Source organism: Schistocerca cancellata, chromosome 2 (genome assembly GCF_023864275.1).
Source record: "Schistocerca cancellata isolate TAMUIC-IGC-003103 chromosome 2, iqSchCanc2.1, whole genome shotgun sequence".
NCBI lineage: Eukaryota > Metazoa > Arthropoda > Insecta > Orthoptera > Acrididae > Schistocerca > Schistocerca cancellata.
Genome location: NC_064627.1, coordinates 1,108,955,373 through 1,108,979,946, shown reverse-complemented (window position 1 = coordinate 1,108,979,946; position 24,574 = coordinate 1,108,955,373).

Sequence of the window (24,574 nt, the reverse complement as noted above, 5' to 3'; positions counted from 1 at the left end):
CGACTCAGAAGGACAGCTCGCCGATTGGAGAGCGGAGGTTCAGCAGTCTCAGCATAAAGGCTTTCCACAGGGCTGGTGTAAAAAGCTCCAGACACTAAACGCAATCCACGGTGGTGGATAGAGTCGAGACGCCGAAGAATAGACGGTCGAGCAGAGGAGTAAACTATGCTGCCCTAGTCCAATTTCGAGTGCACTAAGGCGCGATAGAGGTGGAGATGGACCACTCTGTCCGCTCCCCAGGAGGTGCCATTCAGGACACGGAGGGTGTTGGGGGATTGCAGACAGCGAGCCGAAAGATAGGAAACGTGGGAGGACCAGCACAGTTTTCTGTCAAATATAAGGTCCAAAAATTTAGCGACGTCCGCCAACTGAAGGTTGACGGGGCATAGATGTAAGGAATGCGGAAGAAACTCCGTACGACGCCAGAAATTAACACAAACGGTCTTACTGGGTGAAAAGCAGAAGCCAATTTCGATGCTCCAAGAGTGGATGCGATCGAGACATCCTTGAAGACGTCGTTCAAGAAGGCTGGTCCGTTGAGAGCTGTAGTAGATCGTAAAATCGTCCACGAAGAGGGAGCCCGAGACATCAGGAAGGAGACAGTCCATAATTGGATTTATGGCAATGGCAAACAGTACAACACTGAGCACGGAGCCCTGGGGTACCCCGTTTTCTTGGGAGAAGGTACGGGAGAGATTAATGTTCACCCGCACTTTAAATGTGCGCTCTGCCATAAATTCACGAAGAAAAAGGGCCAGCCGACCTCGAAAGCCCCAAGAGAACAGTGTACGGAGGATGCCTGTCCTCCAACAAGTATCGTATGCTCTCTCCAGATCAAAAAATATCGCTACTGTTTGGCGTTTCCGGGGAAAATTGTTCATGATATAAGTGGAGAGAACAACAAGATGGTCAACTGCAGAACGATGCTTTCGGAAACCACATTGGGCAGGTGTTAAAAGACTGTGGGACTCCAGTCACCAGGCTAATTGACAATCCACCATACGCTTCAAAACCTTACATACACTACCCGTGAGAGAAATGGGGCGATAGCTACAAGGGAGATGTTTGTCCTTTCCAGGTTTCGGAACAGGAACGACGATAGCTTACCGCCATCGTCTGGGAAAAGTACTGTCGGTCCAAATTCGATTATAAAGGCGAAGTAGGTAACGCAGACTATGGTATCATAAATGCAGCAACATTTGTGTGTGGATACCATCCGGTCCTGGGGCGGAAGAACGAGAAGAAGAGAGTGCATGTTGGAGTTCCCGCATGGAGAAAAAAGTATTGTACCTTTCGCGATTTTGAGAGGAGAAGGCAAGAGGATGCACTTCCGCTGCACGTTTCTTCGGGAGAAACGCTGGCGGATAATTTGAAGAGCTCGAAATCTCAGCAAAGTGTTGACCCAATGAGTTAGAAATTGCGACGGGGTCCACTGATTTATCATGCGCGACAGTGAGCCCAGAGACCGAGGAGAAACTAGGCACTCCAGAAAACCGCCGAATCCGACTCCAAACTTCCGAGGAGGGAGTGAAGGTGTTAAATGAGCTAGTAAAGAAGTCCCAGCTTGCCTTCTTGCTATCGCGGATGACTCGACGGCATCGCGCACGGAACTGCTTATAGCGGATACAGCTGACTAAAGTAGGATGGTGTCTGAAGACGCGAAGAGCACGTCGCCGCTCACGTATTGCGTCACGGCACGTCTCGTTCCACCAAGGAACTGGTGGGCGCCGGGGCAATTCGGAGGTGCGATGTATTGAACGTTCCGCATCTGTAAGAATAACTTTTGTAATATGAGTGACCTCATCGTCGACGCTTGGAAAGTGACGGTCATCGAATGTCGCTAGAGACGAAAAAAGTATCCAATCGGCTTGGGCAAACTTCCAGCGTCTCGGGCGCATATATGGCAGTTGTGGCTGCAATCGAAGGACACATGGAAAGTGGTCACTCGAGTGTATATCAGCAAGAGCGAACCATTCGAAGCGCCGAGCTAGCGGAACAGTACCGACCGAACGTTCCAAATGAGAGAAAATTGTCGTGGAGGCAGACAAAAACGTAGGGTCCCCAGTGTTGAGGCAAACAAGATCCGCTTGGTGAAAGACGTCTATCAATAGTGAGCCGCGCGGACAAGGATGCGGAGATCCCGAAAGCGGGTGGTGGGCATTGAAGTCCCCAACCAGCAAATAGGGAGACGGAAGCTGACCAAGAAGGTGAAGAAAATCAGCTTGTGCCATTGGTGTGGACGATGGAATGTAGACAGTAAAAAGAGAGAAGGTGTATCCAGAAAGGGAAAGACGGACACCGACAGCTAGGAAGGAAGTGTTTAAGGGGACTGGGTGATAATGGAGAGTATCATGGAGAAGAATCATGAGTCCTCCATGTGCTGGAGTGCTTTCAACAGAGGGGAGATCAAATCGGACTGACTGAAAATGGGGGAAAACAAAGCAGTCGTGGGGACGCAGCTTTGTTTCCTGAAGACAGAAGATGACTGGCGAGTAGGATCGTAAGAGGATCGACAATTCATCCCGAATGGCTCGAATGCTGCGGATATTCCAGTGGATAATGGACATAGGGTGGACAGAAAATGGAAGAATGTGACCAAGATTGCCCTCAACTCAACGACTGCTCAGAGCTTGCGACCGACAGCGTGGAATGGCATTCAGCTGAAGGCAGAAGATCCTGATCCATAGGTTGTTCGGGAGCAGCTCCTGCCACCAGCGACCAGCCGGTTGATTGGCCACCAGCAGTGCGCCTCGGCGACACAGATGTCGGCCGAGGGCGGTTACCGCCAGGCGGTGTTGTAGATGAGACACGCTGTGGCGGAGAAGGAGAGGAACTGGGTTTCTTATTAGCCTTTTTGGAAACATAACATTGAGATGAAGGAGGAACTGATGGTTGTGAAATTGGGGTACGTAAAAGATCTTCACGAGGAGGCTCTTTTTTGGCAGTCCGGGTGTCTGATTTTGGGGCTCGAGATTTAGCAGAACCCGATGAAGGGTGAGCCATTGAGCGAGCAGGAGAGAGTGGGGAGGTTGAACGGGTGATCTTTGCGCTGGCCGATCTGACGATCGTGGCACTAATGGTGAGATCACAAGTCTGAGTGGCTGCCTCCTTTGTTGGCTGAGGAATGGCAAGGACAGTGCTGTATTTACCTGTGTGAGGCACAGTGGGCTTTTGACTGGCGAACAACTTTCGAGCAGCAAAGGTCGACACCTTTTCCTTCACTCTGATTTCCTGAATGAGCCGTTCGTCTTTTAAAATGGGGCAATCTCTAGAGGAAGCAGCGTGGTCACCCATACAGTTGATGCAATGAGAGGATGGAGGTGGACAAGCACCCTCATGGGCATCCTTGCCACATGTAATGCATTTGGCTGGATTGGAACGGGACTGGCTGGTATGATTGAACCGCTGACACCGATAGCAACACGTAGGGTTTGGGATGTAAGGGCGAATGGAAATTATCTCATAGCCCTTTTTTATGTTCAATGGGAGTATGGGTTGGAACGATGTTCTTGTCAACCCTTTTCACAACTCGATGAACAGCCGTGACGCCCTGGTCAGACAGGTAGTTTTGAATTTCCTCGTTGGACAATCTGTCGAGGGAGTGTGTATAAACGACCCCACGTGATGAATTTAAAGTGCGGTGCGCTTCCATCCAGACAGGGAAGGTGTGTAGCAGTGAAGTACGCAACAATTTTTGTGCCTGGAGGGCACTGAATGTTTCTAACAACAAGGTGCCATTTCGTAATCGGGAACAAGACTTTACAGGACCTGCAATTGCGTCGACACCTTTTTGAATAATGAAAGGGTTGCCCGTGGAGAAGTCTTGACCTTCATCAGGCCAAGAAACAACAAGGAACTGTGGCAACGATGGAAGAACTGTCTGTGGCTAAGACTCATTGAACTTACGCTTGTGAGCAGACACAGTAGATGATGAGGAAACCATTGCAGAAGTATCCCCCATGATTACCAGCGTCTCCGATGGCGCGCTCCTTCCTTGTGGGGCCCCTCTCTGAGGCCACTCCTGCCTTAGGTGATTGTTCACACCTCCCGAGAAACGGACAGAGGGACCAATCAGCACTTTCGGAAGGTATCAGCTCAGCTAATCACCCTTCCGTGGCCTGACCATTACCAGGGGGTACGTACATGTCCTACCTGTCTACCTGGGGCGGGGAATTACCCGTTACCCTGTCACCGGCTACGCTTGGGAATGCATGAGTTGGCCTTCAGACACGCACAGGGAGGAAAAAAGAGAAAGGGGAAAAAAAAGAAAGGGAAAGGAAAGAAGAGAGGTCTCAAACGCCGCAGCCGAGAAAAGGGTAAAGAGAAGAGGTAATGAAAAGAGAAGGACAAAGGAAGGACAAAGACTTGCCAACAGAAAAAACGAAGAAGAGAGACTGTTTTACATTTTCGAGCGTCTGTCTCCCAGAGGGGGAGAAAGGGAAGGAAAGAGGCGGAGGAAAAGGGGGGGCGCGAAGATGGGGGATGGGGAAGGATGCGGAAAAGGAAGGTATGCAGCCCAGAAAGGAAGGAGGGTCACATTAGCTCGGGGTCCCATGCTCGCTACGCACGTATCCACAAAAGAGTTGTGGATCCCCTGGGGGGCATTCACGATTGGCAGGCTACCAGAGGAGAACTGAAAAAAATGAGGAAGAGTAATGCGAATAGAGCACTGAATGCAAAATGGCCAAAACTAGAAGTTGACGTATTGAAATGGATTCAAGGATTCTGTCAAAATGGCACTGTAATTAGTACAAAAATGATGTACATAAACGCTCGTAAGCTAGCGCTACAGTGGAACTTAACAGATTTTAATGGTGGAGTTGTTTGGTGCTACAGATTTATGAAGTGTCATGGACTTCACATGCGAACCAAAACCAAAATTTCTCACAAAATACCACAAGAGTATGAAGAAAAAATATTATCTCTTTACCGCTTTATTATTCAATATTGAACGAAAACCAGCGAGGAATTAAGCCCAATAGCGGATATGAACGAATCTCCTCTAACATTTGATCTGCCGAGTAACAGAACTGTTGCCATGAAAGGCGCTACAACTATAACTATAAAAACAAGTGGATACGAATAAACGCACTAAACTTTTGGCCTTTCATGTTGTGCTGACGGTACTAAAAAAAGCAATGCCAAAACCTACTGAAATACCGCCAGGTGTTGTTCTTCACGTACAAGATAAAGGTTGTTTGGACGAGGTTGGTATGAAATTATGGATTATGGAGTGTGCTAGATCAGTTTAGTAGTCATTTGAAAAATTCTGCGAAAGAGAAACTGAGACAGGGAAATACAGAGCTTGTTGTTATTCCGGGAGTGCTATCTTCACAATTGCAGCCTCTTGATGTCTCGATAAATAAACCATTTAAAGTGTGTATGAGAGAGGAATAGAACAAATGGATGATTGGTGAAACCCAGTATGAATTCACGCCGAAGGGAACTTCAAAACGAACCACGATGAAACAAGTGTGTCAATGAGTAAAACAGTCGTGGTCTAGAGTGAGAGAAGACATTATTGTTAAATCTTTTAAGACGTCCGGCATAAATGACGCTGTTGATGGCATTGAAGACCGTCTTATATATGAAGAGAATAACGATGACCATGAAGAGGAAGAACAAGAAGAAGAAGGAAGTGCTGATGATGACTTTCAGGGATTTTAACGGTCAGTTCGGTTCTATAAACTAAAAATTTTTTTAGTCTGCCTCTAAAATCTAAAAATAAAAATGGTAATAATGTTATTTTAAAGAAATTTGTTTAAAAATTAAGGTGAGGGGCTAATAGTCCTTAGAGTCCTACAGTCTGGAAAAGACACCGAGGTGACAAAAGTCAAGGAATGGCGATATGCACATATACAGATGGCGGTAGTGTCGCGTACGCAAGGTATAAAGGGGCAGTGCACTAGCGTAAATGTCATTTCCACTCAAATGATCCGTGTAAAAAGATTTCCGACTTAATTATGGCCGCACAACGGGAATTTTCATCTTTGGACGCGGAATGTAGTTGGAGCTGTACACATGTGACATTCCACTTCGAAAATCGTTAGGGTGTCCAGTATTCTGAGATCCATAGCGTCAAGCGTGTGCCGAGAATACCAAATTTCAGGCACTGCCTCCCAACAAGGACAACACAGTGGCCGACGGCCTTCACTTAAGGACCGAGAGCAGCAGCATTTGCTTAGAGTTGTCAGTGCTGACAGACAAGCAACATTCGTGAAAAAACCGCAGAAATCAATGTGGTACGTACGACGGGTGTATGGGTGAGTACATTGCAGCGAATGTGGCATTAATGGGCTATGGCAGTTGCGACCGTCTTGCGAGTGTCTTTGATAACAGCGCGACATCGCCTGTGGCGCCTCTCCTGGGCTCATGACCATATTGTTTGGACCGTAGACGGCTAAAAAAACTGTTGCCTGATTAGATGAGTCCCCATTTCAGTTGGCAACAGCTGATGGCAGGGTTCGAGTGTGCCACAGACCAGACAGAGCTATGTACCCAAGTTGACAACAAGGCACTGAGCAAACCAGTGGTGACTCCAGAACGTTGTAGGCTGTGTTTACGTGGAATGGACTGGATACTCTGGTCCCATTGAACCTATCATTGACTGAAAATGGTTACGTTCGGCTACTTGGAGACCATCTGCAGCCATTCATGGACTTCATGATCCCAAACAACGATCGAGTTTTTATGGATGGCAATGAGCCATGTCACTGTGCCACAGTTGTTCACGATTGGTTTGAAGATCGTTTTGGACAATTCGATCGAATGATTTGGCTACTCAAATCGGTCGACACGAATCCCATCGAACATTTATGGGACACAATCGAGAGGTCAGTTCGTACACAAAATCCTGAACCAGCAACCCTGTCGCAACTGTGGACGGCTAGCTGTAGCTCGGTGTTTCCGCAGGGGGACTTCCAACGACTTTATGAGTGCATGGCACCTCGAGTTGCAGATTTACAGAATCAAAAATTCAAGCTGTCACAATTTTTTCCTCAAATAATTTTTTTTTACGTTTTTCGTATTGAGAAACTCAGAAGAAATATCTTTGGTTTACCTGAGAAAAACTTTTAGTAGTCAAGATGGCATAAATTTATCTTTATTCTTGAAACCCCGCTTCGACAGCTGTAAGTATCATTTTTAGTCTTGAAAAACGTTTTTGTTATAAAACGTATTCACTTGTGGATAAAATACACCACATTCTACACAGGTTTGTCGGCAGTATAAACGTTTACAGTTATAAAGCACCTTGTGCACATGGGAATATTCGCGTAGGTGGCAGTCACAGGGGCTTGTTAATCCTTAAAACTGACGGAATGTGCATTTTGCAGTATATCGTGCGTCTTTAAAATTTAACAACCCTCCGTGACTGCCACCTACACGAACATACCCATGTGCACAAACTTCTTTTTAACTGTAAACAGTTTTACTGTCGACATACGTGTGTATAATGTGCTGTATTTCATATAGCGTAATGAGTACTTGGGTGAGGTACTAACTCGCAATGTTTTGAAGAGTAGAAGATGACACAACTGTCGAAATCGGTTGTCAACAATAAACAATGCAATCTGAGCAACGGAAAGAGTTTTCGCAAATAAGTTTTCAACAAATACTGAAATTGGATATTTTTTGTTATTAATTCAGCCGATTTATTAAATTTAGTCATAAGCGATACAGAGAAACGACAATATCAATACAATTAAAAACTATTGACGTTTCTCTATAGTCTCCGGCCGTTGTGGCCGTGCGGTTCTAGGCGCTTCAGTCCGGAACCGCGCTGCTGCTATGGTCGCAGGTTCGAATCCTGCCTCTGGCATGTGTGTGTGTGTGTGTGTGTGTGTGATGTCCTTAGCTTATTTAGGTTTAAGTAGTTCTACGTCTAGGGGACTGATGACCTCAGATGTTAAGTCCCATAGTGCTTAGAGCCATTTGAACCATTTTTTCTCTGTAGTGCAAAGGAAATGAACAATAACTTTATGAAGGCACATGCTTTTGTAAACAAATGAAAAATTTAATAATCAAAATATCCACGGGTATGCTGCCGGTCTACAGTGTCCAACGGGCACAATATTTCGGCGATCAAACATGTCGCCATCATCAGGTGAACTGACGGACTGAGCTCCTGTGAACGTACCGGCACGGAGATCCGTACGCTATGGCTGCTCAGAGGGAACTGGGTTCGGTCGCGGCGGCGGCCGATTTAAATACCCTCCGCCCGCGGCGCGCTCCCTTCGCCGTCCGCGCCCAGCGCCACGGTCGCGCGGTGGAACAGATTGCGACGGCGTCTGAGATGACGTCGGTGTGATGGCTCTGTCCGCCGTGGTCGTCACAACTACACGTCTGCTCGATTTACTCTTGATTAACCCGATCGCTGGTTCCCAAGCCTTGCTAAGATTATAGCCACAGTCCCGGTTTATGAGGTCGTCATTGGTGCGAATTTCGATGGCCTCTCTAACAACGCTGTCCCAGTATCTCGACGTCTGTACCAGAATCCTCGTGCGGTCATACTCCATGGCGTGATTTTCCGACAAACAATGTTCAGCGACCGCCGACTTGCTCGGATACATCAGTCGAGTGTGCCTCTGGTGTTCACGGCATCGATCCTCGACGGTACGCATCGTCTGACCAATATACGACTTGCCACATTGACACGGAATCTGGTACACGCCGGCCTTCCTCAAACCGAGGTCATCTTTGGCGCTCCCCACCAGTGCACGAGTTTTATTTGGAGGACAAAACACAGTTCCGACCCGGTGTTTCTTCAGAATGCGGGCGATTTTCCCCGAGAGTGCGCCTGTGTATGGAATAAATGCAGTGCCTACCTCCTCCCTCGTGACTTCATCCATCTCAACAGGTTGTGCTGCAGTGGTTGGGCGGAGAGCACGTTGAATCTGCCACTCTGAGTACCCATTTTTTCGAAATACAGTTCTCAGATGTTCCAATTCCTGGGGTAGACTCTCTGCGTCAGAGATAGTGCGCGCCCTATGTACTAGAGTTTTAAGTACCCCATTCCTCTGTGAAGGGTGGTGGCAGCTGTCTGCATGCAAATACAGATCAGTGTGCGTAGCCTTCCGATACACCCCATGACCTAGGGTGCCGTCAGCCCTTCTCTTGACCAAGACGTCAAGGAAAGGTAATTTACCCTCCGTTTCAGTCTCCATAGTGAATTTGATGTTGGGGTGTATGGAGTTTAGATGTGTAAGGAAGTCAAGGAGTTTATCCATACCATGTGGCCAGATGACGAACGTGTCGTCCACGTAACGGAAAAAGCAAGTAGGTTTCCATACGGATGACGACAGGGCTTCCTCCTCGAAGTTCTCCATGTACAAATTCGCTACCACCGGTGAGAGCGGGCTACCCATGGCGACTCCCTCCGTTTGTTCGTAGTATTCTCCATTAAAAAGAAAATACGTGGAAGTCAAGACATGCCTAAAAAGTTCAGTGGTCTTCTCATCAAACTTCTGACTAATCAATTCTAGTGACTCTCGCAGGGGTACCCTCGTAAACAAGGAAACGACATCAAAACTCACCATGATATCTGACTCATCCAACCTAAAGCTATCAAGGCGTTTAACAAAATCCACGGAATTACGGATGTGATGAGGGCATTTACCCACATAAGGACTTAATATTCCCGTCAGGTATTTGGCCAACAAATATGTAGGTGCCCTGATGTTGCTGACAATGGGGCGTAATGGTACCCCCTCTTTGTGAACCTTCGGGAGTCCATATAGTCTAGGCGGTACCGGACCTTGGGGTAACAATTTCTTAGCGTTAAAATAATTGATTTTTACATTGTATGATTATACTCGTGAAGAGTGGATTGCAGGTAATGATTAAATTAGTTTTGTCTGTGGTAGCGGTTTCATAACGCAACATTCTTGGATTGTCAGACATCCAGATAAAGAACCTTTTTACACTGCATTTTTTTTATTTGGGATTTATCGGTCATTGTGAGGGAAATTGATTTAAGAATTAGATTTTGGAATATTGTTTAAGGAACGATTATACACGTGAAGTTTAATTTTTGTAATTGTTGAATTATAGTTATGTATTTCAGAGAAAGCTTAATTGTTATTTAAATTTCATTAAATGTTATTAAGTCAAATGGTATGAGATTGGTACTGAGTTCATTTAACCCCGTGTCATTGTCCACATCCCAAGAGGCACTTAACTTTCAATTTATCTACATCTACATCCATACTCCGCAAGCCACCTGACGGTGTGTGGCGGAGGTTTATTTAAAAGCGTGGTCAAAAATTATGAACCAAGAACAACAGCAGTGTTTTTAGAGAACACGTTGCACCTTTTCGTATCTCAACAGCTAGATTTTGCAGCTCCGTCACCGAGACTCGCTGCAGGTACGAGAGCAGTTTGCACGGCTTTCTCCAGTGCGACTCCGGTAAGCCAAATAATGCATAGAACAGATTTTTTTAATTAAATTTCACAGGGACCCTCTTGAGTTTCAGAGTAATCAGTTTTTCATCAAAGTTCATAGATTTTGTGACAACAAGAATTTTCAGACAGCGTATGATTTTCTTAGAATTCCTGCAGTTAGAGTTCTTTATGCATACTCGCAGTAGAATGTCACCAGCAGTTAGCGTTGCACAAAGTATCTGCTGTAAGGTCTCGTATACGCACCATTCAAAACAGGAAACACAAATAAAACTTTCTCGGGCTTCCAGCCGCGTCAGGTGGTTAAAATCCCACTACCTTTCGACCGAGCTCTCTTCAGTCGTTGTCAAGTGGTAAGACGGACTGCTGTGTCTCGTGTGGATCTTCACGGAGATAACTTATCCTCCGATGTGTGATGGAGTTCACAGCAGGTAGTGCTTTGCCTCCCATGCATGTTGGTGTTGCGTCTTCATATGTGGATTGTCTTCTTGGGTGTCTCCCCAGCACAGTTCTGCAGAGCTAGCTATGCAGCGAGCAGGTGTGGCCAGCGGGTGGTGACGCTGCGCGGCAGTTTGCGGCCCAGCGTCCGGATTTGAGCGTTGTGCGACCGGCCAGCACGTTCGTAAAAGGTGCGGGCGGTCGTCTGGAAAAGGTCACGGAGCAGAGGTACTTCCGCGACGTCGTGAAGATGAGCGGTGGGAAAATCGTAAGGCAGGTGTAAGGCCAGCCGAAGTATGCGGTTCTGCAGTGTCTCCAGCTTCTTCAGGTTCGTGTCGGCGGCGTTCCCCCAGACGACAGCGGCATATTGGAGTACAGGGCGGAGCAGCGCCTTGTACAGGGTGATGCCCAGCCGCGGTGGTAGTTGGGAGCCGGGGTTCAGCACCGGGTACAGGGTGCGGAGCCGTTTCCGCACTTTGGCCTTCACTTCGCGGATGTGCGGAACCCACGTGAGGCGGCGGTCGATGGTGACGCCGAGGTAATGCGCCGTTGGGCGCCACAGGACAGGGCTTCCACCGACGGTGAGCGGTTGCAGACCCGCAGGAACGAGTCGCCTGGTGACGATCAGGAACTGGGTCTTCGCACCATTGAATTGGAGACGCCACTTGACTGCCCAGGCTGCCAGGGTGTCAACGGCGAGCTGCAAACGGCGGCGCATGACGGCGGCATCGAGGCTCCTGGTATAGAGAGCCGTGTCATCCGCGTACAGGGCGAGCCGCACACGGTCGATCTTCGGTGCATCAGACGTGTACAGCGAGTACAGGAGTGGCCCCAAGACCGAGCCCTGTGGCACGCCGGCGTTGATGCGGCGGACGGAGGACAAGCCCTGCGCGGCCCGCACATGGAAGGTCCTATCGGCAAGATAGGAAGCGATGAGACGTACGTGCGACGTCGGGACCCCAAGTTCAAAAAGTTTGAACAAGAGGCCGCGGTGCCACACACTATCGAAAGCACGCGACACGTCCAGGAACACCGCGCCGAAGAACTCGCGCTGCTCGAGGGCGACGAACGCATCTTCCACTAGCCGAAGGAGTTGGTGAGCGGCCGAGTGGCCCCTGCAGAATCCGAACTGCTCTTCGGGCAGGAGGCCTTCCTCGTCGACGTGGCGCTGCAGCCGCCTGATGTACACCCTTTCAAAGACCTCGGAGACGGCCGGCAGTAAACTAATAGGTCTGTAGTTCACTGGCTGCCGCAGATCCTTCCCCATCTTCGGAATCGCCACGATTTCCGCATGCTTCCAGGACTGAGGAAAACTGCAGGACCGGAGAATGACATTAAAAACGTCGGCAAGATGAGTGACAGCCACGGGTGGCAACTTCTGCAGTAGGGCGTTGGAAACTTCGTCTGTCGCCGTGGCCGCGTCGTTATATAGCCGCACTACTAGCTGTGACGTCACTAGTGCTCCCTTCCTCGCCATGTATGGTAATGTTTTTATCCCGCGTCCGCCGCACCCGTTTGACCTGCGATGGCCGGGTCCCAGGCTTTGCTGAGCTGCAAACCGCCGTCCTTGTTAATGGTGCTTCCTGAGGTTTTTATTTCAATAGCCTCTTTTATGACGTGATCTCAAAATCCCTTCCTCCTCTTAACCACATGTGTTCCGTCGAATAGAATTCGGTGTCCATTTTCTAAGGCGTGTTCCGCCACGGCTGATTTTTCTGGATAGCGTAGGCGTATAAGCACCTCTCGCGTTCAGTCCGGCCTTGCTACACAGTACGTACTGTTTGGCCGACGCAGCCACACTGACATGGTATCTTGTACACTCCAAGCGTTCTAAGCCCTAGATCGTCCTTCACAGGTCTCATGAGCTGTCGAATTTTTGCTAGGGGCCTGAACACCGATGAAATGTTATATCTCTTCAGGAGCCGGCTAATTTTTCCAGAGAAAATTTTATTAATTCATATCGCCGCGAAACCATGCATTCATACAGGAAACACAAAGTTTAGCATCTAACAGACAATTTAACATTAAAAACACAATCAACATTACACATCCATTTTCACTAAAATAAATTCGAAACAGTTAAATTTCACAGTCCATGGATGTTATGTCTATTCTTAGTATGCAGCGGGCGTTATTTAGGCTACCACCGTGTGCTGACGACCTGCTGCATGTTTCACGTCCGAGGGTCCGGATCGACGGCAGAAGATGCGGTTTCCGGCGACTCCTGGTGGAGCGTGTTGGCTGCGCCATCTGGATGTCGACACTCCGTCCGACGTAGCCGACAGCTCGTGGCTTTCTCTGTCTTCTGTCCATCGAAGAAGAAAATACAGGGTTATTACAAATGATTGAAGCAATTTCACAGCTCTACAATAACTTTATTATTTGAGATATTTTCCCAATGCTTTGCACACACATACAAAAACTCAAAAAGTTTTTTTAGGCATTCACAAATGTTCGATATGAGCTCCTTTAGTGATTCGGCAGACATCAAGCCGATAATCAAGTTCCTCCCACACTTGTCGCAGCATGTCCCCATCAATGAGTTCGAAAGCATCGTTGATGCGAGCTCGCAGTTCTGGCACGTTTCTTGGTAGAGGAGGTTTAAACACTGAATCTTTCACATAACGCCACAGAAAGAAATCGCATGGGGTTAAGTCGGGAGAGCGTGGAGGCCATGACATGAATTGCTAATCATGATCTCCACCACGACCGATCCATCAGTTTTCCAATCTCCTGTTTAAGAAATGCCGAACGTCATGATGGAAGTGCGGTGGAGCACCATCCTGTTGAAAGATGAAGTCGGCGCTGTCGGTCTCCAGTTGTGGCATGAGCCAATTTTCCGCGGGCTACGCGTGAAACTTGCCCGCACGCGTTCAACCGTTTCTTCGCTCACTGCAGGCCGACCCGTTGATTTCGCCTTACAGAGGCATCCAGAAGCTTTAAACTGCGCATACCATCGCCGAATGGAGTTAGCAGTTGGTGGATCTTTGTTGAACTTCGTCCTGAAGTGTCGTTGCACTGTTATGACTGACTGATGTGAGTGCATTTCAAGCACGACATACGCTTTCTCGGCTCCTGTCACCATTTTGTCTCACTGCGCTCTCGAGCGCTCTGGCGGCAGAAACCTGAAGTGCGGCTTCAGCCGAACAAAACTTTATGAGTTTTTCTGCGTATCTGTAGTGTGTCGTGACCATATGTCAATGAATGGAGCTACAGTGAATTTATGAAATCGCTTCAATCATTTGTAATAGCCCTGTATAGCCCCTGAAGGTAAAGCTTCTGAAGAAGATTATTATGAATGAACGTGTGACGCTGCAGCGCAGTTTCACCAAGCAGCTGACAAGAACAGTAAATAGAGGACATACGGATACCAAGTAATGAAGTCTTTGCGAAATTTCCTGCTGGGTACTCAGTTGGACAGGAACTATGCCTCGCAGGCAGGCGCCTGAACAATTTATGCAGATGTCAGCATTTGAGAAAGGAAGCGTAGCTGGGCTGAAGTTGGTTAGAGTAACGTTTCTACTTGACGATGTTGTCAGGAATGGGTAAACCATGGCCGAACACAGCTTCAACAAGAAGGAAGCGGTACGCCTAGAGAGACGACAGAACGGTTGGATCGAACAATCGTCAGAGAGGCACCCAGAGCCCCGGGCATATCATTATCATCATCACTGGTGCTTCAGTGATCACAGGGACCATTAATAGACAGCTCCCAGAAAGGGAGCTGAGTTCAAAGCGCCGACTCCCATTGACACCTACAACTACATGATTATTTTGCAATTCACAATTAAGTGCCTCGCAGATGATCCACCTTTAAGCTACTTCTCTACCGTTCCAATCTCGAACAGAACGCGGGAAAAACGAACACTTAAATCTTTCCACTCGAGCTCTGGTTTATCTTATTTTATTGTGGTTATCATTTCTCCCTATGCAGGTGGGCGACATCAACCACTTTGTGCGTCATACCAACACCAACAAGCCCATTTGCTGTGGCTCGGGAACATTTGACCAGAAATCTCATTGACGTGAGTAGAACTGTCTTCAGTGATAAGTCCTGCTTCTAATTAAGCCCCGACGAGCAGCGAAGAAGTGTCTGGAGGCGCCCCGGACGGTGGTGGGATACCAACATGACGGTCGCCCGCCTTATTGGCCGCCAAACAGGAGTGATATCTGGGGTGACAGTTCATTTCGTAGCAGGACCCTTTTGCTTGTCATCCGCTGCGCCATTACAGCACAGTGGTACGACGATGATGTTGAGCGCCCCATCTTGTTGCCCTTCATGGCAAGCCATCCTGCGTTTACATGACATCGAGATAAAGCCGGGCCGCGTACGAGAGTTTCTACAGCTTGTTTCATGCTTCACAAACCCTAACCTGGCCAGCAAGGTCGCAAGGTTTCACCGCTACTGAGAACGTTTGGAGCTTAATGAGCAGGGTCCTACAATCAACTTGGGACTCTGACGATGTTGTTGTTGTTGTTGTGGTCTTCAGTCCTGAGACTGGTTTGATGCAGCTCTCCATGCTACTCTATCCTGTGCAAGCTTCTTCATCTCCCAGTACCTACTGCAACCTACATCCTTCTGAATCTGCTTAGTGTATTCATCTCTTGGTCTCCCCCTATGATTTTTACCCTCCACGCTGCCCTCCAATACTAAATTGGTGATCCCTTGATGCCTCAGAACATGTCCTACCAACCGATCCCTTCTTCTGGTCAAGTTGTGCCACAAACTCCTCTTCTCCCCAATACTATTCAATACTTCCTCATTAGTTACGTGATCTACCCATCTAATCTTCAGCATTCTTCTGTAGCACCACATTTCGAAAGCTTCTATTCTCTTCTTGTCCAAACTATTTACCGTCCATGTTTCACTTCCATACATGGCTACACTCCATACAAATACTTTCAGAAATGACTTCCTGACACTTAAATCTATACTCGATGTTAACAAACTTCTCTTCTTCAGAAACGCTTTCCTTGCCATTGCCAGTCTACATTTTATATCCTCTCTACTTTGTCCATCATCAGTTATTTTGCTCCCCAAATAGCAAAACTCCTTACTACTTCAAGTGTCTCATTTCCTAATCTAATACCCTCAGCATCACCCGACTTAATTCGAATACATTCCATTATCCTCGTTTTGCCTTTGTTGATTTTCATCTTATATCCTCCCTTCAAAACACCATCCATTCCGTTCAACTGCTCTTCCAAGTCCTTTGCTGTCTCTGACAGAATTACAATGTCATCGGCGAACCTCAAAGTTTTTATTTCTTCTCCATGGATTTTAATACCTACTCCAAGTTTTTCTTTTGTTTCCTCTACTGCTTGCTCAATATAGAGACTGAATAACATCGGGGAGAGGCTACAACCCTGTCTCACTCCCTTCCCAACCACTGCTTCCCTTTCATGTCCCTCAACTCTTATAACTGCCATCTGGTTTCTGTACAAGTTGTAAATAGCCTTTCGCTCCCTGTATTTTACCCCTGCCACCTTTAGAATTTGAAAGAGAATATTCCAGTCAACATTATCAAAAGCTTTCTCTAAGTCTACAAATGCTAGAAATGTAGGTTTGCCTTTCCTTAATCTTTCTTCTAAGATAAGTCGTAGGGTCAGTATTGCCTCACGTGTTCCAGTATTTCTACTGAATCCAAACTGATCTTCCCCGAGGTCGGCTTTTTCCATTCGTCTGTAAAGAATTCGTGTTAGTACTTTGCAGCTGTGGCTTATTAAACTGATTGTTCGGTAATTTTCACATCTGTCAACACCTGCTTTCTTTGGGATTGGAATTATTATATTCTTCTTGAAGTCTGAGGGTATTTCGCCTGTTTCATACATCTTGCTCACCAGGTGGTAGAGTTTTGTCAGGACTGGCTCTCCCAAGGCCGTCAGTAGTTCCAATGGAATGTTGTCTAGTCCGGGGGCCTTGTTTCGACTCAGGTCTTTCAGGGCTCTGTCAAACTCTTCACTCTGACGATCTAACGCGCCAATTGGACAGAATATGGCACGATATCCCTCAGGAGGTCATCCAACAACTATGCCAATCAATGCCAAGCCGGATAACGGTTTGCATAAGGGCCAGAGGTGGACCAATTCGTTGCTGATTTGCTCAATATGTGAACCGCTTTCTCTTGAATAAATCACCCAACTTTTCTGACATTTGAACCATTTGTTTGTCTGTACACTTATATCATTTCTACCGATTTCCGTCCAATTTGGGTATTTCCTTCGTGGTGCTACGATTTTTTTCTCTTAGAATTATCGTGCGCTGTGGATGGGTAACCCATTGTACCGTAATATTCGTAGAGATAAACTGATAAGCAGATTGACCCATGTCGTTAGAGTTCTCAGTCAGAGGTGTGACTTGGTAGGCACAAGAGCTGATTACATAGCTCTGGTCAACTCTGTCATTTCGTGTGGTATTATTTCTAAGGATCTAATCGCAAAAAAAAAAAAAAAAAAAAAAAAAAAAAAATTCTCATGTGACCCTTAAGCGAATTTTCAAAGAAATGGGATTTTGCCTGATCCACGCGTATTAACTGGTCTGCAAAACTGAAGAACGACTGTAATTTTAACATGATGTGTCATGAAACTTGGATCATATATAGAAAGCAATGGTGCAGTATAGTACGGAAAGTAACTGAAAGAACGCAACGAGACGGATGGATCTGACACTTTTACTCATAGACAATAATTACACTCAAGTCATCACGATTCAAGATGGTTCCCTGGGCATTGCGAAAGGCGGGAACTTTTGCATTAATAGGATGTGTGATCACCACTGACGGCAGCAGATGCTCCCCAACATGCTGTGTTCCAATGCTGACCACAAAGTTGATAAGGAGTCCTTGTGATTTGGCGTTCCATTGCTCCCCCAGCTCTGTTGACAACTGTTGGATGGTCGTTGGTGCATGTGGACGTACTCCAGTACCTCTCCCCAACAAATCCCACACATGCTCGAGGGTTTTTAAGTCCATTCGTCGAATATAGCTTTGTTCAAAGAGTTCTGCCACCTGCACTGTTATATTTGGTCGCGCTTTGTCATCCATAAAAGCCGGTTTAGTGGTCGAGCGGTTCTAGGCACTACAGTCTGGAACCGCGCGACCGCTACGGTCGCAGGTTCGAATCCTGCCTCTGACATGGATGTGTGTGATGTCCTTAGGTTAGTCAGGTTCAAGTTGTTCTTAGTTCTCGGGGACTGATGACCAGATCAGTTAAGTCCCATAGTGCTCAGAGCCATTTTTTTCATCCATAAAAAATTAAGTGCCGCATGCACCCCTGAAAAGGCGCATATACGGAAGAAGTACAGTGTTGCAGTAAGGTTGACTGGTGAGTGTACAGTGTTGAAAGATTTGGAGATCAGTACGCCCATGCTATATTATGACACCCCTCACCATAACACCTAGGCGAGCGAAACGATCGTGGTCGACAATGTTGGATGTACCCTGATATGGCGAGAGGTGGGGACACGTAATTCACCCAGAAATATGCCGAACATCAACATTTTGGTGGCCCAGTTGCTATGGTGTGGGCAAGTACAATGCTGCATGATCATACTAGCTCCAAATCTTTGAACATGGTACCCTCACCGTTGAACGTTATTGTGACACTGTTCTGCTTCCCCATTTGCATCTTTTCGGAGGTACGTTCGGCTCTGATTTCATTTTTATGGACGACAAGGCTCGACCGTACCGAGCAGTGCAGTTGGAGGAACTCTTGGAGCGAGAGGATATTGCACGAATGGGCTGGCCTGCTGTTCCTCCAGTTTAAATTCCATCGAGCTCGTGTGGGCTGCGCTGTGTAGACATAGCAGAGCATGTCCACATGCCCCAACAACCATCCAACAGTTGGCAACCGCGCTGACATTGAGGACCACATGAACTTGGTCAGCAGGGGAGCAAGCTGCTGATCACACATTACCGTCTGTGATGGTCAAACACCATATTAAGAAGGGCGTCCTGCCTTTTGTAATGTCCAGGGGACTATTATGAATGGCGTTGATTTCAATGTAATTATAACCTTTGAATAAAAGTGTCATTTCTGTTCGCCTCATCGCGAATCTCTTTCATTTACTTTTTGTACTATACTGTAGCAGTTGTTTCTGTGCATGGTCCAAGTTTCCGCGAGCTATGTTACTTGCCAGTGACACATCACACGAAAGATACTTTCGTTCTTACACTTTGAACACTAAGGTCATTTGTGAATAAGAATCTCCATCTGTTCGAGACTAATGATGATATGTAAGATCAATAAAAAGGTAGTAGTGGTAGCCTTATTCTAACAATCCAAAGACTCAGTAGATACAAGAAGCAGTCATAAAGTTTTAATTATCTCATCGAAAAAGTAAAGTTACATAATTGATTTATTGTCTGTTTGCAGGTACATACTTGCAGTTCTGATACTCCTTGAAATGATTCCAGTATATGAGAAAATGCTGCTACAGGGCTCAAAACAAAAAACGTACTGTGAAAGAGGAAATTCATTGTGAACCAGGTTTGCAGTCATGTACCGGCAAAAAAAAAAAAAAAAAAGTTACGCAGCTTTGTTTTTTCAATTTGATTGCCGGAGTTTTGAGACTACCCCTCACACCAAGGCAGCATACTTTATTATAAATTGTCATGCTCGGTCTAAAATAATACTCGTAAGAACTCTGTCTTCCTAATTAAACCCAGCGGTTTCTCCCAGCCCTTGCTGAGACTACAGCCGCAGTTAATTTTGATGAATTGCTCTCTGGTCCGTATTTCTATGGCCTCTCTAACGACACTGTTCCAGTATTTCGATGTTTATCCATAAATACCGGTGCGTTCGTTGTCTATCGCATGAGTCTCTGAGAAACAGTGTTCAGCGAGCGCCGGCTTATTAGGATACATTAGTAGGGTGTGTCTCTTCGTTTTTCCGGAGCGAACTTCGATGGTGGACACTGTTTGTAGAAACTCGCCACACTGGAACGGAATCTGGTATACACCTACATCTACATCTACATTTATACTCCGCAAGCCACCCAACGGTGTGTGGCGGAGGGCACTTTACGTGCCACTGTCATTACCTCCCTTTCCTGTTCCAGTCGCGTATGGTTCGCGGGAAGAACGACTGTCTGAAAGCCTCTGTGCGCGCTCTAATCTCTCTAATTTTACATTCGCGATCTCCTCGGGAGGTGTAAGTAGGGGGAAGCAATATATTCGATACCTCATCCAGAAACGCACCCTCTCGAAACCTGGCGAGCAAGCTACACCGCGATGCAGAGCGCCTCTCTTGCAGAGTCTGCCACTTGAGTTTGTTAAACATCTCCGTAACGCTATCACGGTTACCAAATAACCCTGTGACGAAACGCGCCGCTCTTCTTTGGATCTTCTCTATCTTCTCCGTCAACCCGATCCGGTACGGATCCCACACTGATGAGCAATACTCAAGTATAGGTCGAACGAGTGTTTTGTAAGCCACCTCCTTTGTTGATGGACTACATTTTCTAAGGACTCTCCCAATGAATCTCAACCTGGTACCCGCCTTACCAACAATTAATTTTATATGATCATTCCACTTCAAATCGTTCCGCACGCATACTCCCAGATATTTTACAGAAGTAACTGCTACCAGTGTTTGTTCCGCTATCATATAATCATACAATAAAGGATCCTTCTATGTATTCGCAATACATTACATTTGTCTATGTTAAGGGTCAGCTGCCACTCCCTGCACCAAGTGCCTATCCGCTGCAGATCTTCCTGCATTTCGCTACAATTTTCTAATGCTGTAACTTCTCTGTATACTACAGCATCATCCGCGAAAAGCCGCATGGAACTTCCGACACTATCTACTAGGTCATTTATATATATTGTGAAAAGCAATGGTCTCATAACACTACCCTGTGGCACGCCAGAGGTTACTTTAATGTCTGTAGAGGTCTCTTCGTTGATAACAACATGCTGTGTTCTGTTTGCTAAAAACTCTTCAATCCAGCCACACAGCTGGTCCGATATTCCGTAGGCTCTTACTTTGTTTATTAGGCGACAGTGCGGAACTGTATCGAACGCCTTCCGGAAGTCAAGAAAAATAGCATCTACCTGGGAGCCTGTATCTAATATTTTCTGGGTCTCATGAACAAATAAAGCGAGTTGGGTCTCACACGATCGCTGTTTCCGGAATCCATGTTGATTCCTACATAGTAGATTCTGGGTTTCCAAAAACGACATGATACTCGAGCAAAAAACATGTTCTAAAATTCTACAACAGATCGACGTCCGAGATATAGGTCTATAGTTTTGCGCATCTGCTCGACGACCCTTCTTGAAGACTGGGACTACCTGCGCTCTTTTCCAATCATTTGGAACCTTCCGTTCCTCTAGAGACTTGCGGTACACGGCTGTTAGAAGGGGGGCAAGTTCTTTCGCGTACTCTGTGTAGAATTCGGCCTTCCGTAAACAGTGATCATCACTGACACGAAATACCACGAAGTGAGTAGAGGAATAAATGTACACTGACACCCCAAAGAAACTGGTATAGCGATGCGTATTCAATACAGAAATATGTAAACAGGCAGAATACTGCGCTGCGGTCGGCAACGCCTGTATGAGACAACAAGTTTCTGGCGCAGTTGTTATATCGGTTACTGCTGCTTCAATGGCAGGTTATCAAGATTTAAGCGAGTTTCAACGTGGTGTTATAGTCAGTGCACGAGCGATGGGACTCAGCATCTCCGAGGTAACGATGAAGTGGGGATTTCCCCGTACGACCGTTTCACGAGTGTACCGTGAATATCAGGAATCCGGTGAAACATCAAATCTCCGACATCGCTGCTGCCGGAAAAAGATCCTGCTAGAACGGGACCAATGACGACTGGAGAGAATCTTTCAACGTGACAGAAGTGCAACCCTTCCGCAAATTGCTGCAGATTTCAATGCTGGGCCAACACCAAGTGTTTGCGTGCGAACAATTCAAAGAACCTCACCGATACGAGCTTTCTGAGCCGAAGGCCGACTCATGTGCCCTTCATGACTGCACGACACAAAGCTTTACGCCTCTCTTGGGCGTGTCAACACCGACATTGGACTGTTGATGACTGGAAACATGTTGTCTCGTCGGACAAGTCTCGTTTCAGATTGTTTCGAGCGGATGGACGTGTACGGGTATGGAGACAACCTCACGAATCCGTGGACCCTGCAGGGACTGTTCAAGCTGGTGGAGGCTCTCTGATGGTATGGGGCGTGTGGAGTTGGAGTGATGTGGGACCCCTGGTACGTCTAGATACGACTGTGACAGCTGACACGTACGTAGACATCTTGTCTGATCACCTGCATCCATTCATGTCCATTGTGTATTCCGAAGGACTTGGGAAATTCCAGTAGGACAATGCGACACCCCACACATCGAGAATTGCTACAGAGTGGCTCCAGGAACACTCTTCTGAATTTAAACATTTCCGTTGGCCACCAACCTCCCGAGAAAAAAAAATGGCTCTGAGCACTATGGGACTTAACATCTGAGGTCATCAGTCCCCTAGAACTTAGAACTACTTAAACCTAACTAACCTAAGGACATCACACACATCCATGCCCGAGGCAGGATTCGAACCTGCGACCGTGGAGGAGGAGATTAATGTTTAACGTCCCGACGACAACTAGGTCATTAGAGACGGAGCGCAAGCTCGGGTGAGGGAAGGATGGGGGAAGGAAATCGGCCGTGCCCTTTCAAAGGAACCATCCCGGCATTTGCCTGAAGCGATTTAGGGAAATCACGGAAAACCTAAATCAGGATGGCCGGAGACGGGATTGAACCGTCATCCTCCCGAATGCGAGTCCAGTGTGCTAACCACTGCGCCACCTCGCTCGGTCCTGTGACCGTAGCAGTCGCACGGTTCCGGACTGCGCGCCTAGAACCGCGAGACCAGCGCGGCCGGCAACCTCCCGAGACATGAACATTATTGAGCATATCTGGGATGCCTCACAACGTGCTATTCAGAAGACCCCTCCACCCCCTCGTACTCATACGGATTTATGGAGAGCCCTGCAGGATTTACGGTGTCAATTCTCTCCAGCATTATTTCAGACATTACTCGAGTCCAATACATGTCGTGTTGCGGCACTTCTATGTGCTCGCGTGGGACCTACACGATATTAGGCAGGATTAACAGTTTCTTTGGCACTTCACTGTAGATGTGGAAAGTTATTGACAAAGAATTATTCGCACAGCATAATTTAAGGAGATAGCGTTGCATCACATGGTATAAGGTTTATCAAAAAGCACACGTCAACTTCATCGTGAGTTACAACTTTCTGAGAGTACTGTGTGAAAAACAGTAGTGGAACAGCTGTAATATTGTACACGAACAAAGGCTGCAAGGAAGTTCATGAACGGTAGCTCCAGGCGCTGCAGAAAGCATTGCAATACAAATCGTTACATATACGGCAAGCTGGCTAAAGCCGGAGATAAGTTCATTCGAAATCTTTACAAAAGACCTAACGGTGTTCAGAAAAGTTAGATTAAATACAATTAGTGATGGCTAATATGTTTGTGTGAGAAGTAGTCTCCTTGTAGCGAAACTGGAGCGTGGTATGGGTAGAGTTTATACTTGACAAGCGGAACAAATTAATAAGTGGTTCGTTTCACGGCCTCCCGACTCAGATGATAATGTTGCGGAACATTTCAACGAAGACTTGAGTCTCATTTCAAATAGGTATACATCTCACAACATTATACTTGGTGGTGACTGTAATTTACCCTCAATATGTTGGCTAAATTACATGTTTCAGGTCGGTGGTAGGTGTAAGACATCGTCCAAAATCACACTAAATGCTTTCTCCGAATCAGTTTGGAAGCCCATTCTAAGTGTAAATAGTTGCGAAAAAATGCTCGACCTGTTAGCTACAAATCTCAAGCAAATAGGGAGCTTTATGGCAGCTTAAGGGCTTAGTGACCACAGGTTTGTTGTAGCACGACTGAATAGCGGTCCATTGATTCCACTGAAAATAAAAAAAAATATCTGTTTAAAAATACAGATAAAAACTTGCTTGACATCTTCCCTAGAGGCAGTCTCCAGTCCTCCTGAACTAACTATGTATGTCCAGACTAGACGCAGCTTCAATTCCAAGAAATAGTATCGATAGCAATGGAGAGGTTTATACCAAATAAATTAATAAGAGACGCAACTGACTCCTCATGACACACGAAACATGTCGGAACACTGAGTCAGAAGCAATAAAAATTCATGACAAATTTAAAAGAACACTGTTGCAGAAGCACCGAAAAGCACGCTAAATTTAAAAGAACGCAAAATCCTCAAGATCGGCTAAGTTTTACAGAAGCTCGAAATGTAGCGCAAACTTCACTGCGAGATACTTTTACTCGTAATATTTTCCACAACGACACTCTATCTCAAAATCCTGCAGAAGATCAAAGAGAGTCTGGTCGTAGGTAAAGAACACCAGCGGCAAGACACAACCATTACCTCCACTGCGCGATAGCGATGATAATGTTACCGATGATAGTACCACAAAAGCGGAGTTACTAAATGAGGTCTTCCGAAATCCCTTCGCCAAAGGAGTCGAAGTAAATATTCGAGAATCAGAATCAAGAATTGCTGCAAATATTAGTTACTCAGAAGTAGATGTCCTCGGTGTAGCAAACCAGCTTAAATCACTTAATAAAGAGGATTCCTCCTGTCTAGACTTTATACTAAGTACATTCGTTTCAGACTATACTGACATAATAGCTCCGTACATAAACAACCGCTCGCTCGACGAAAGACCCA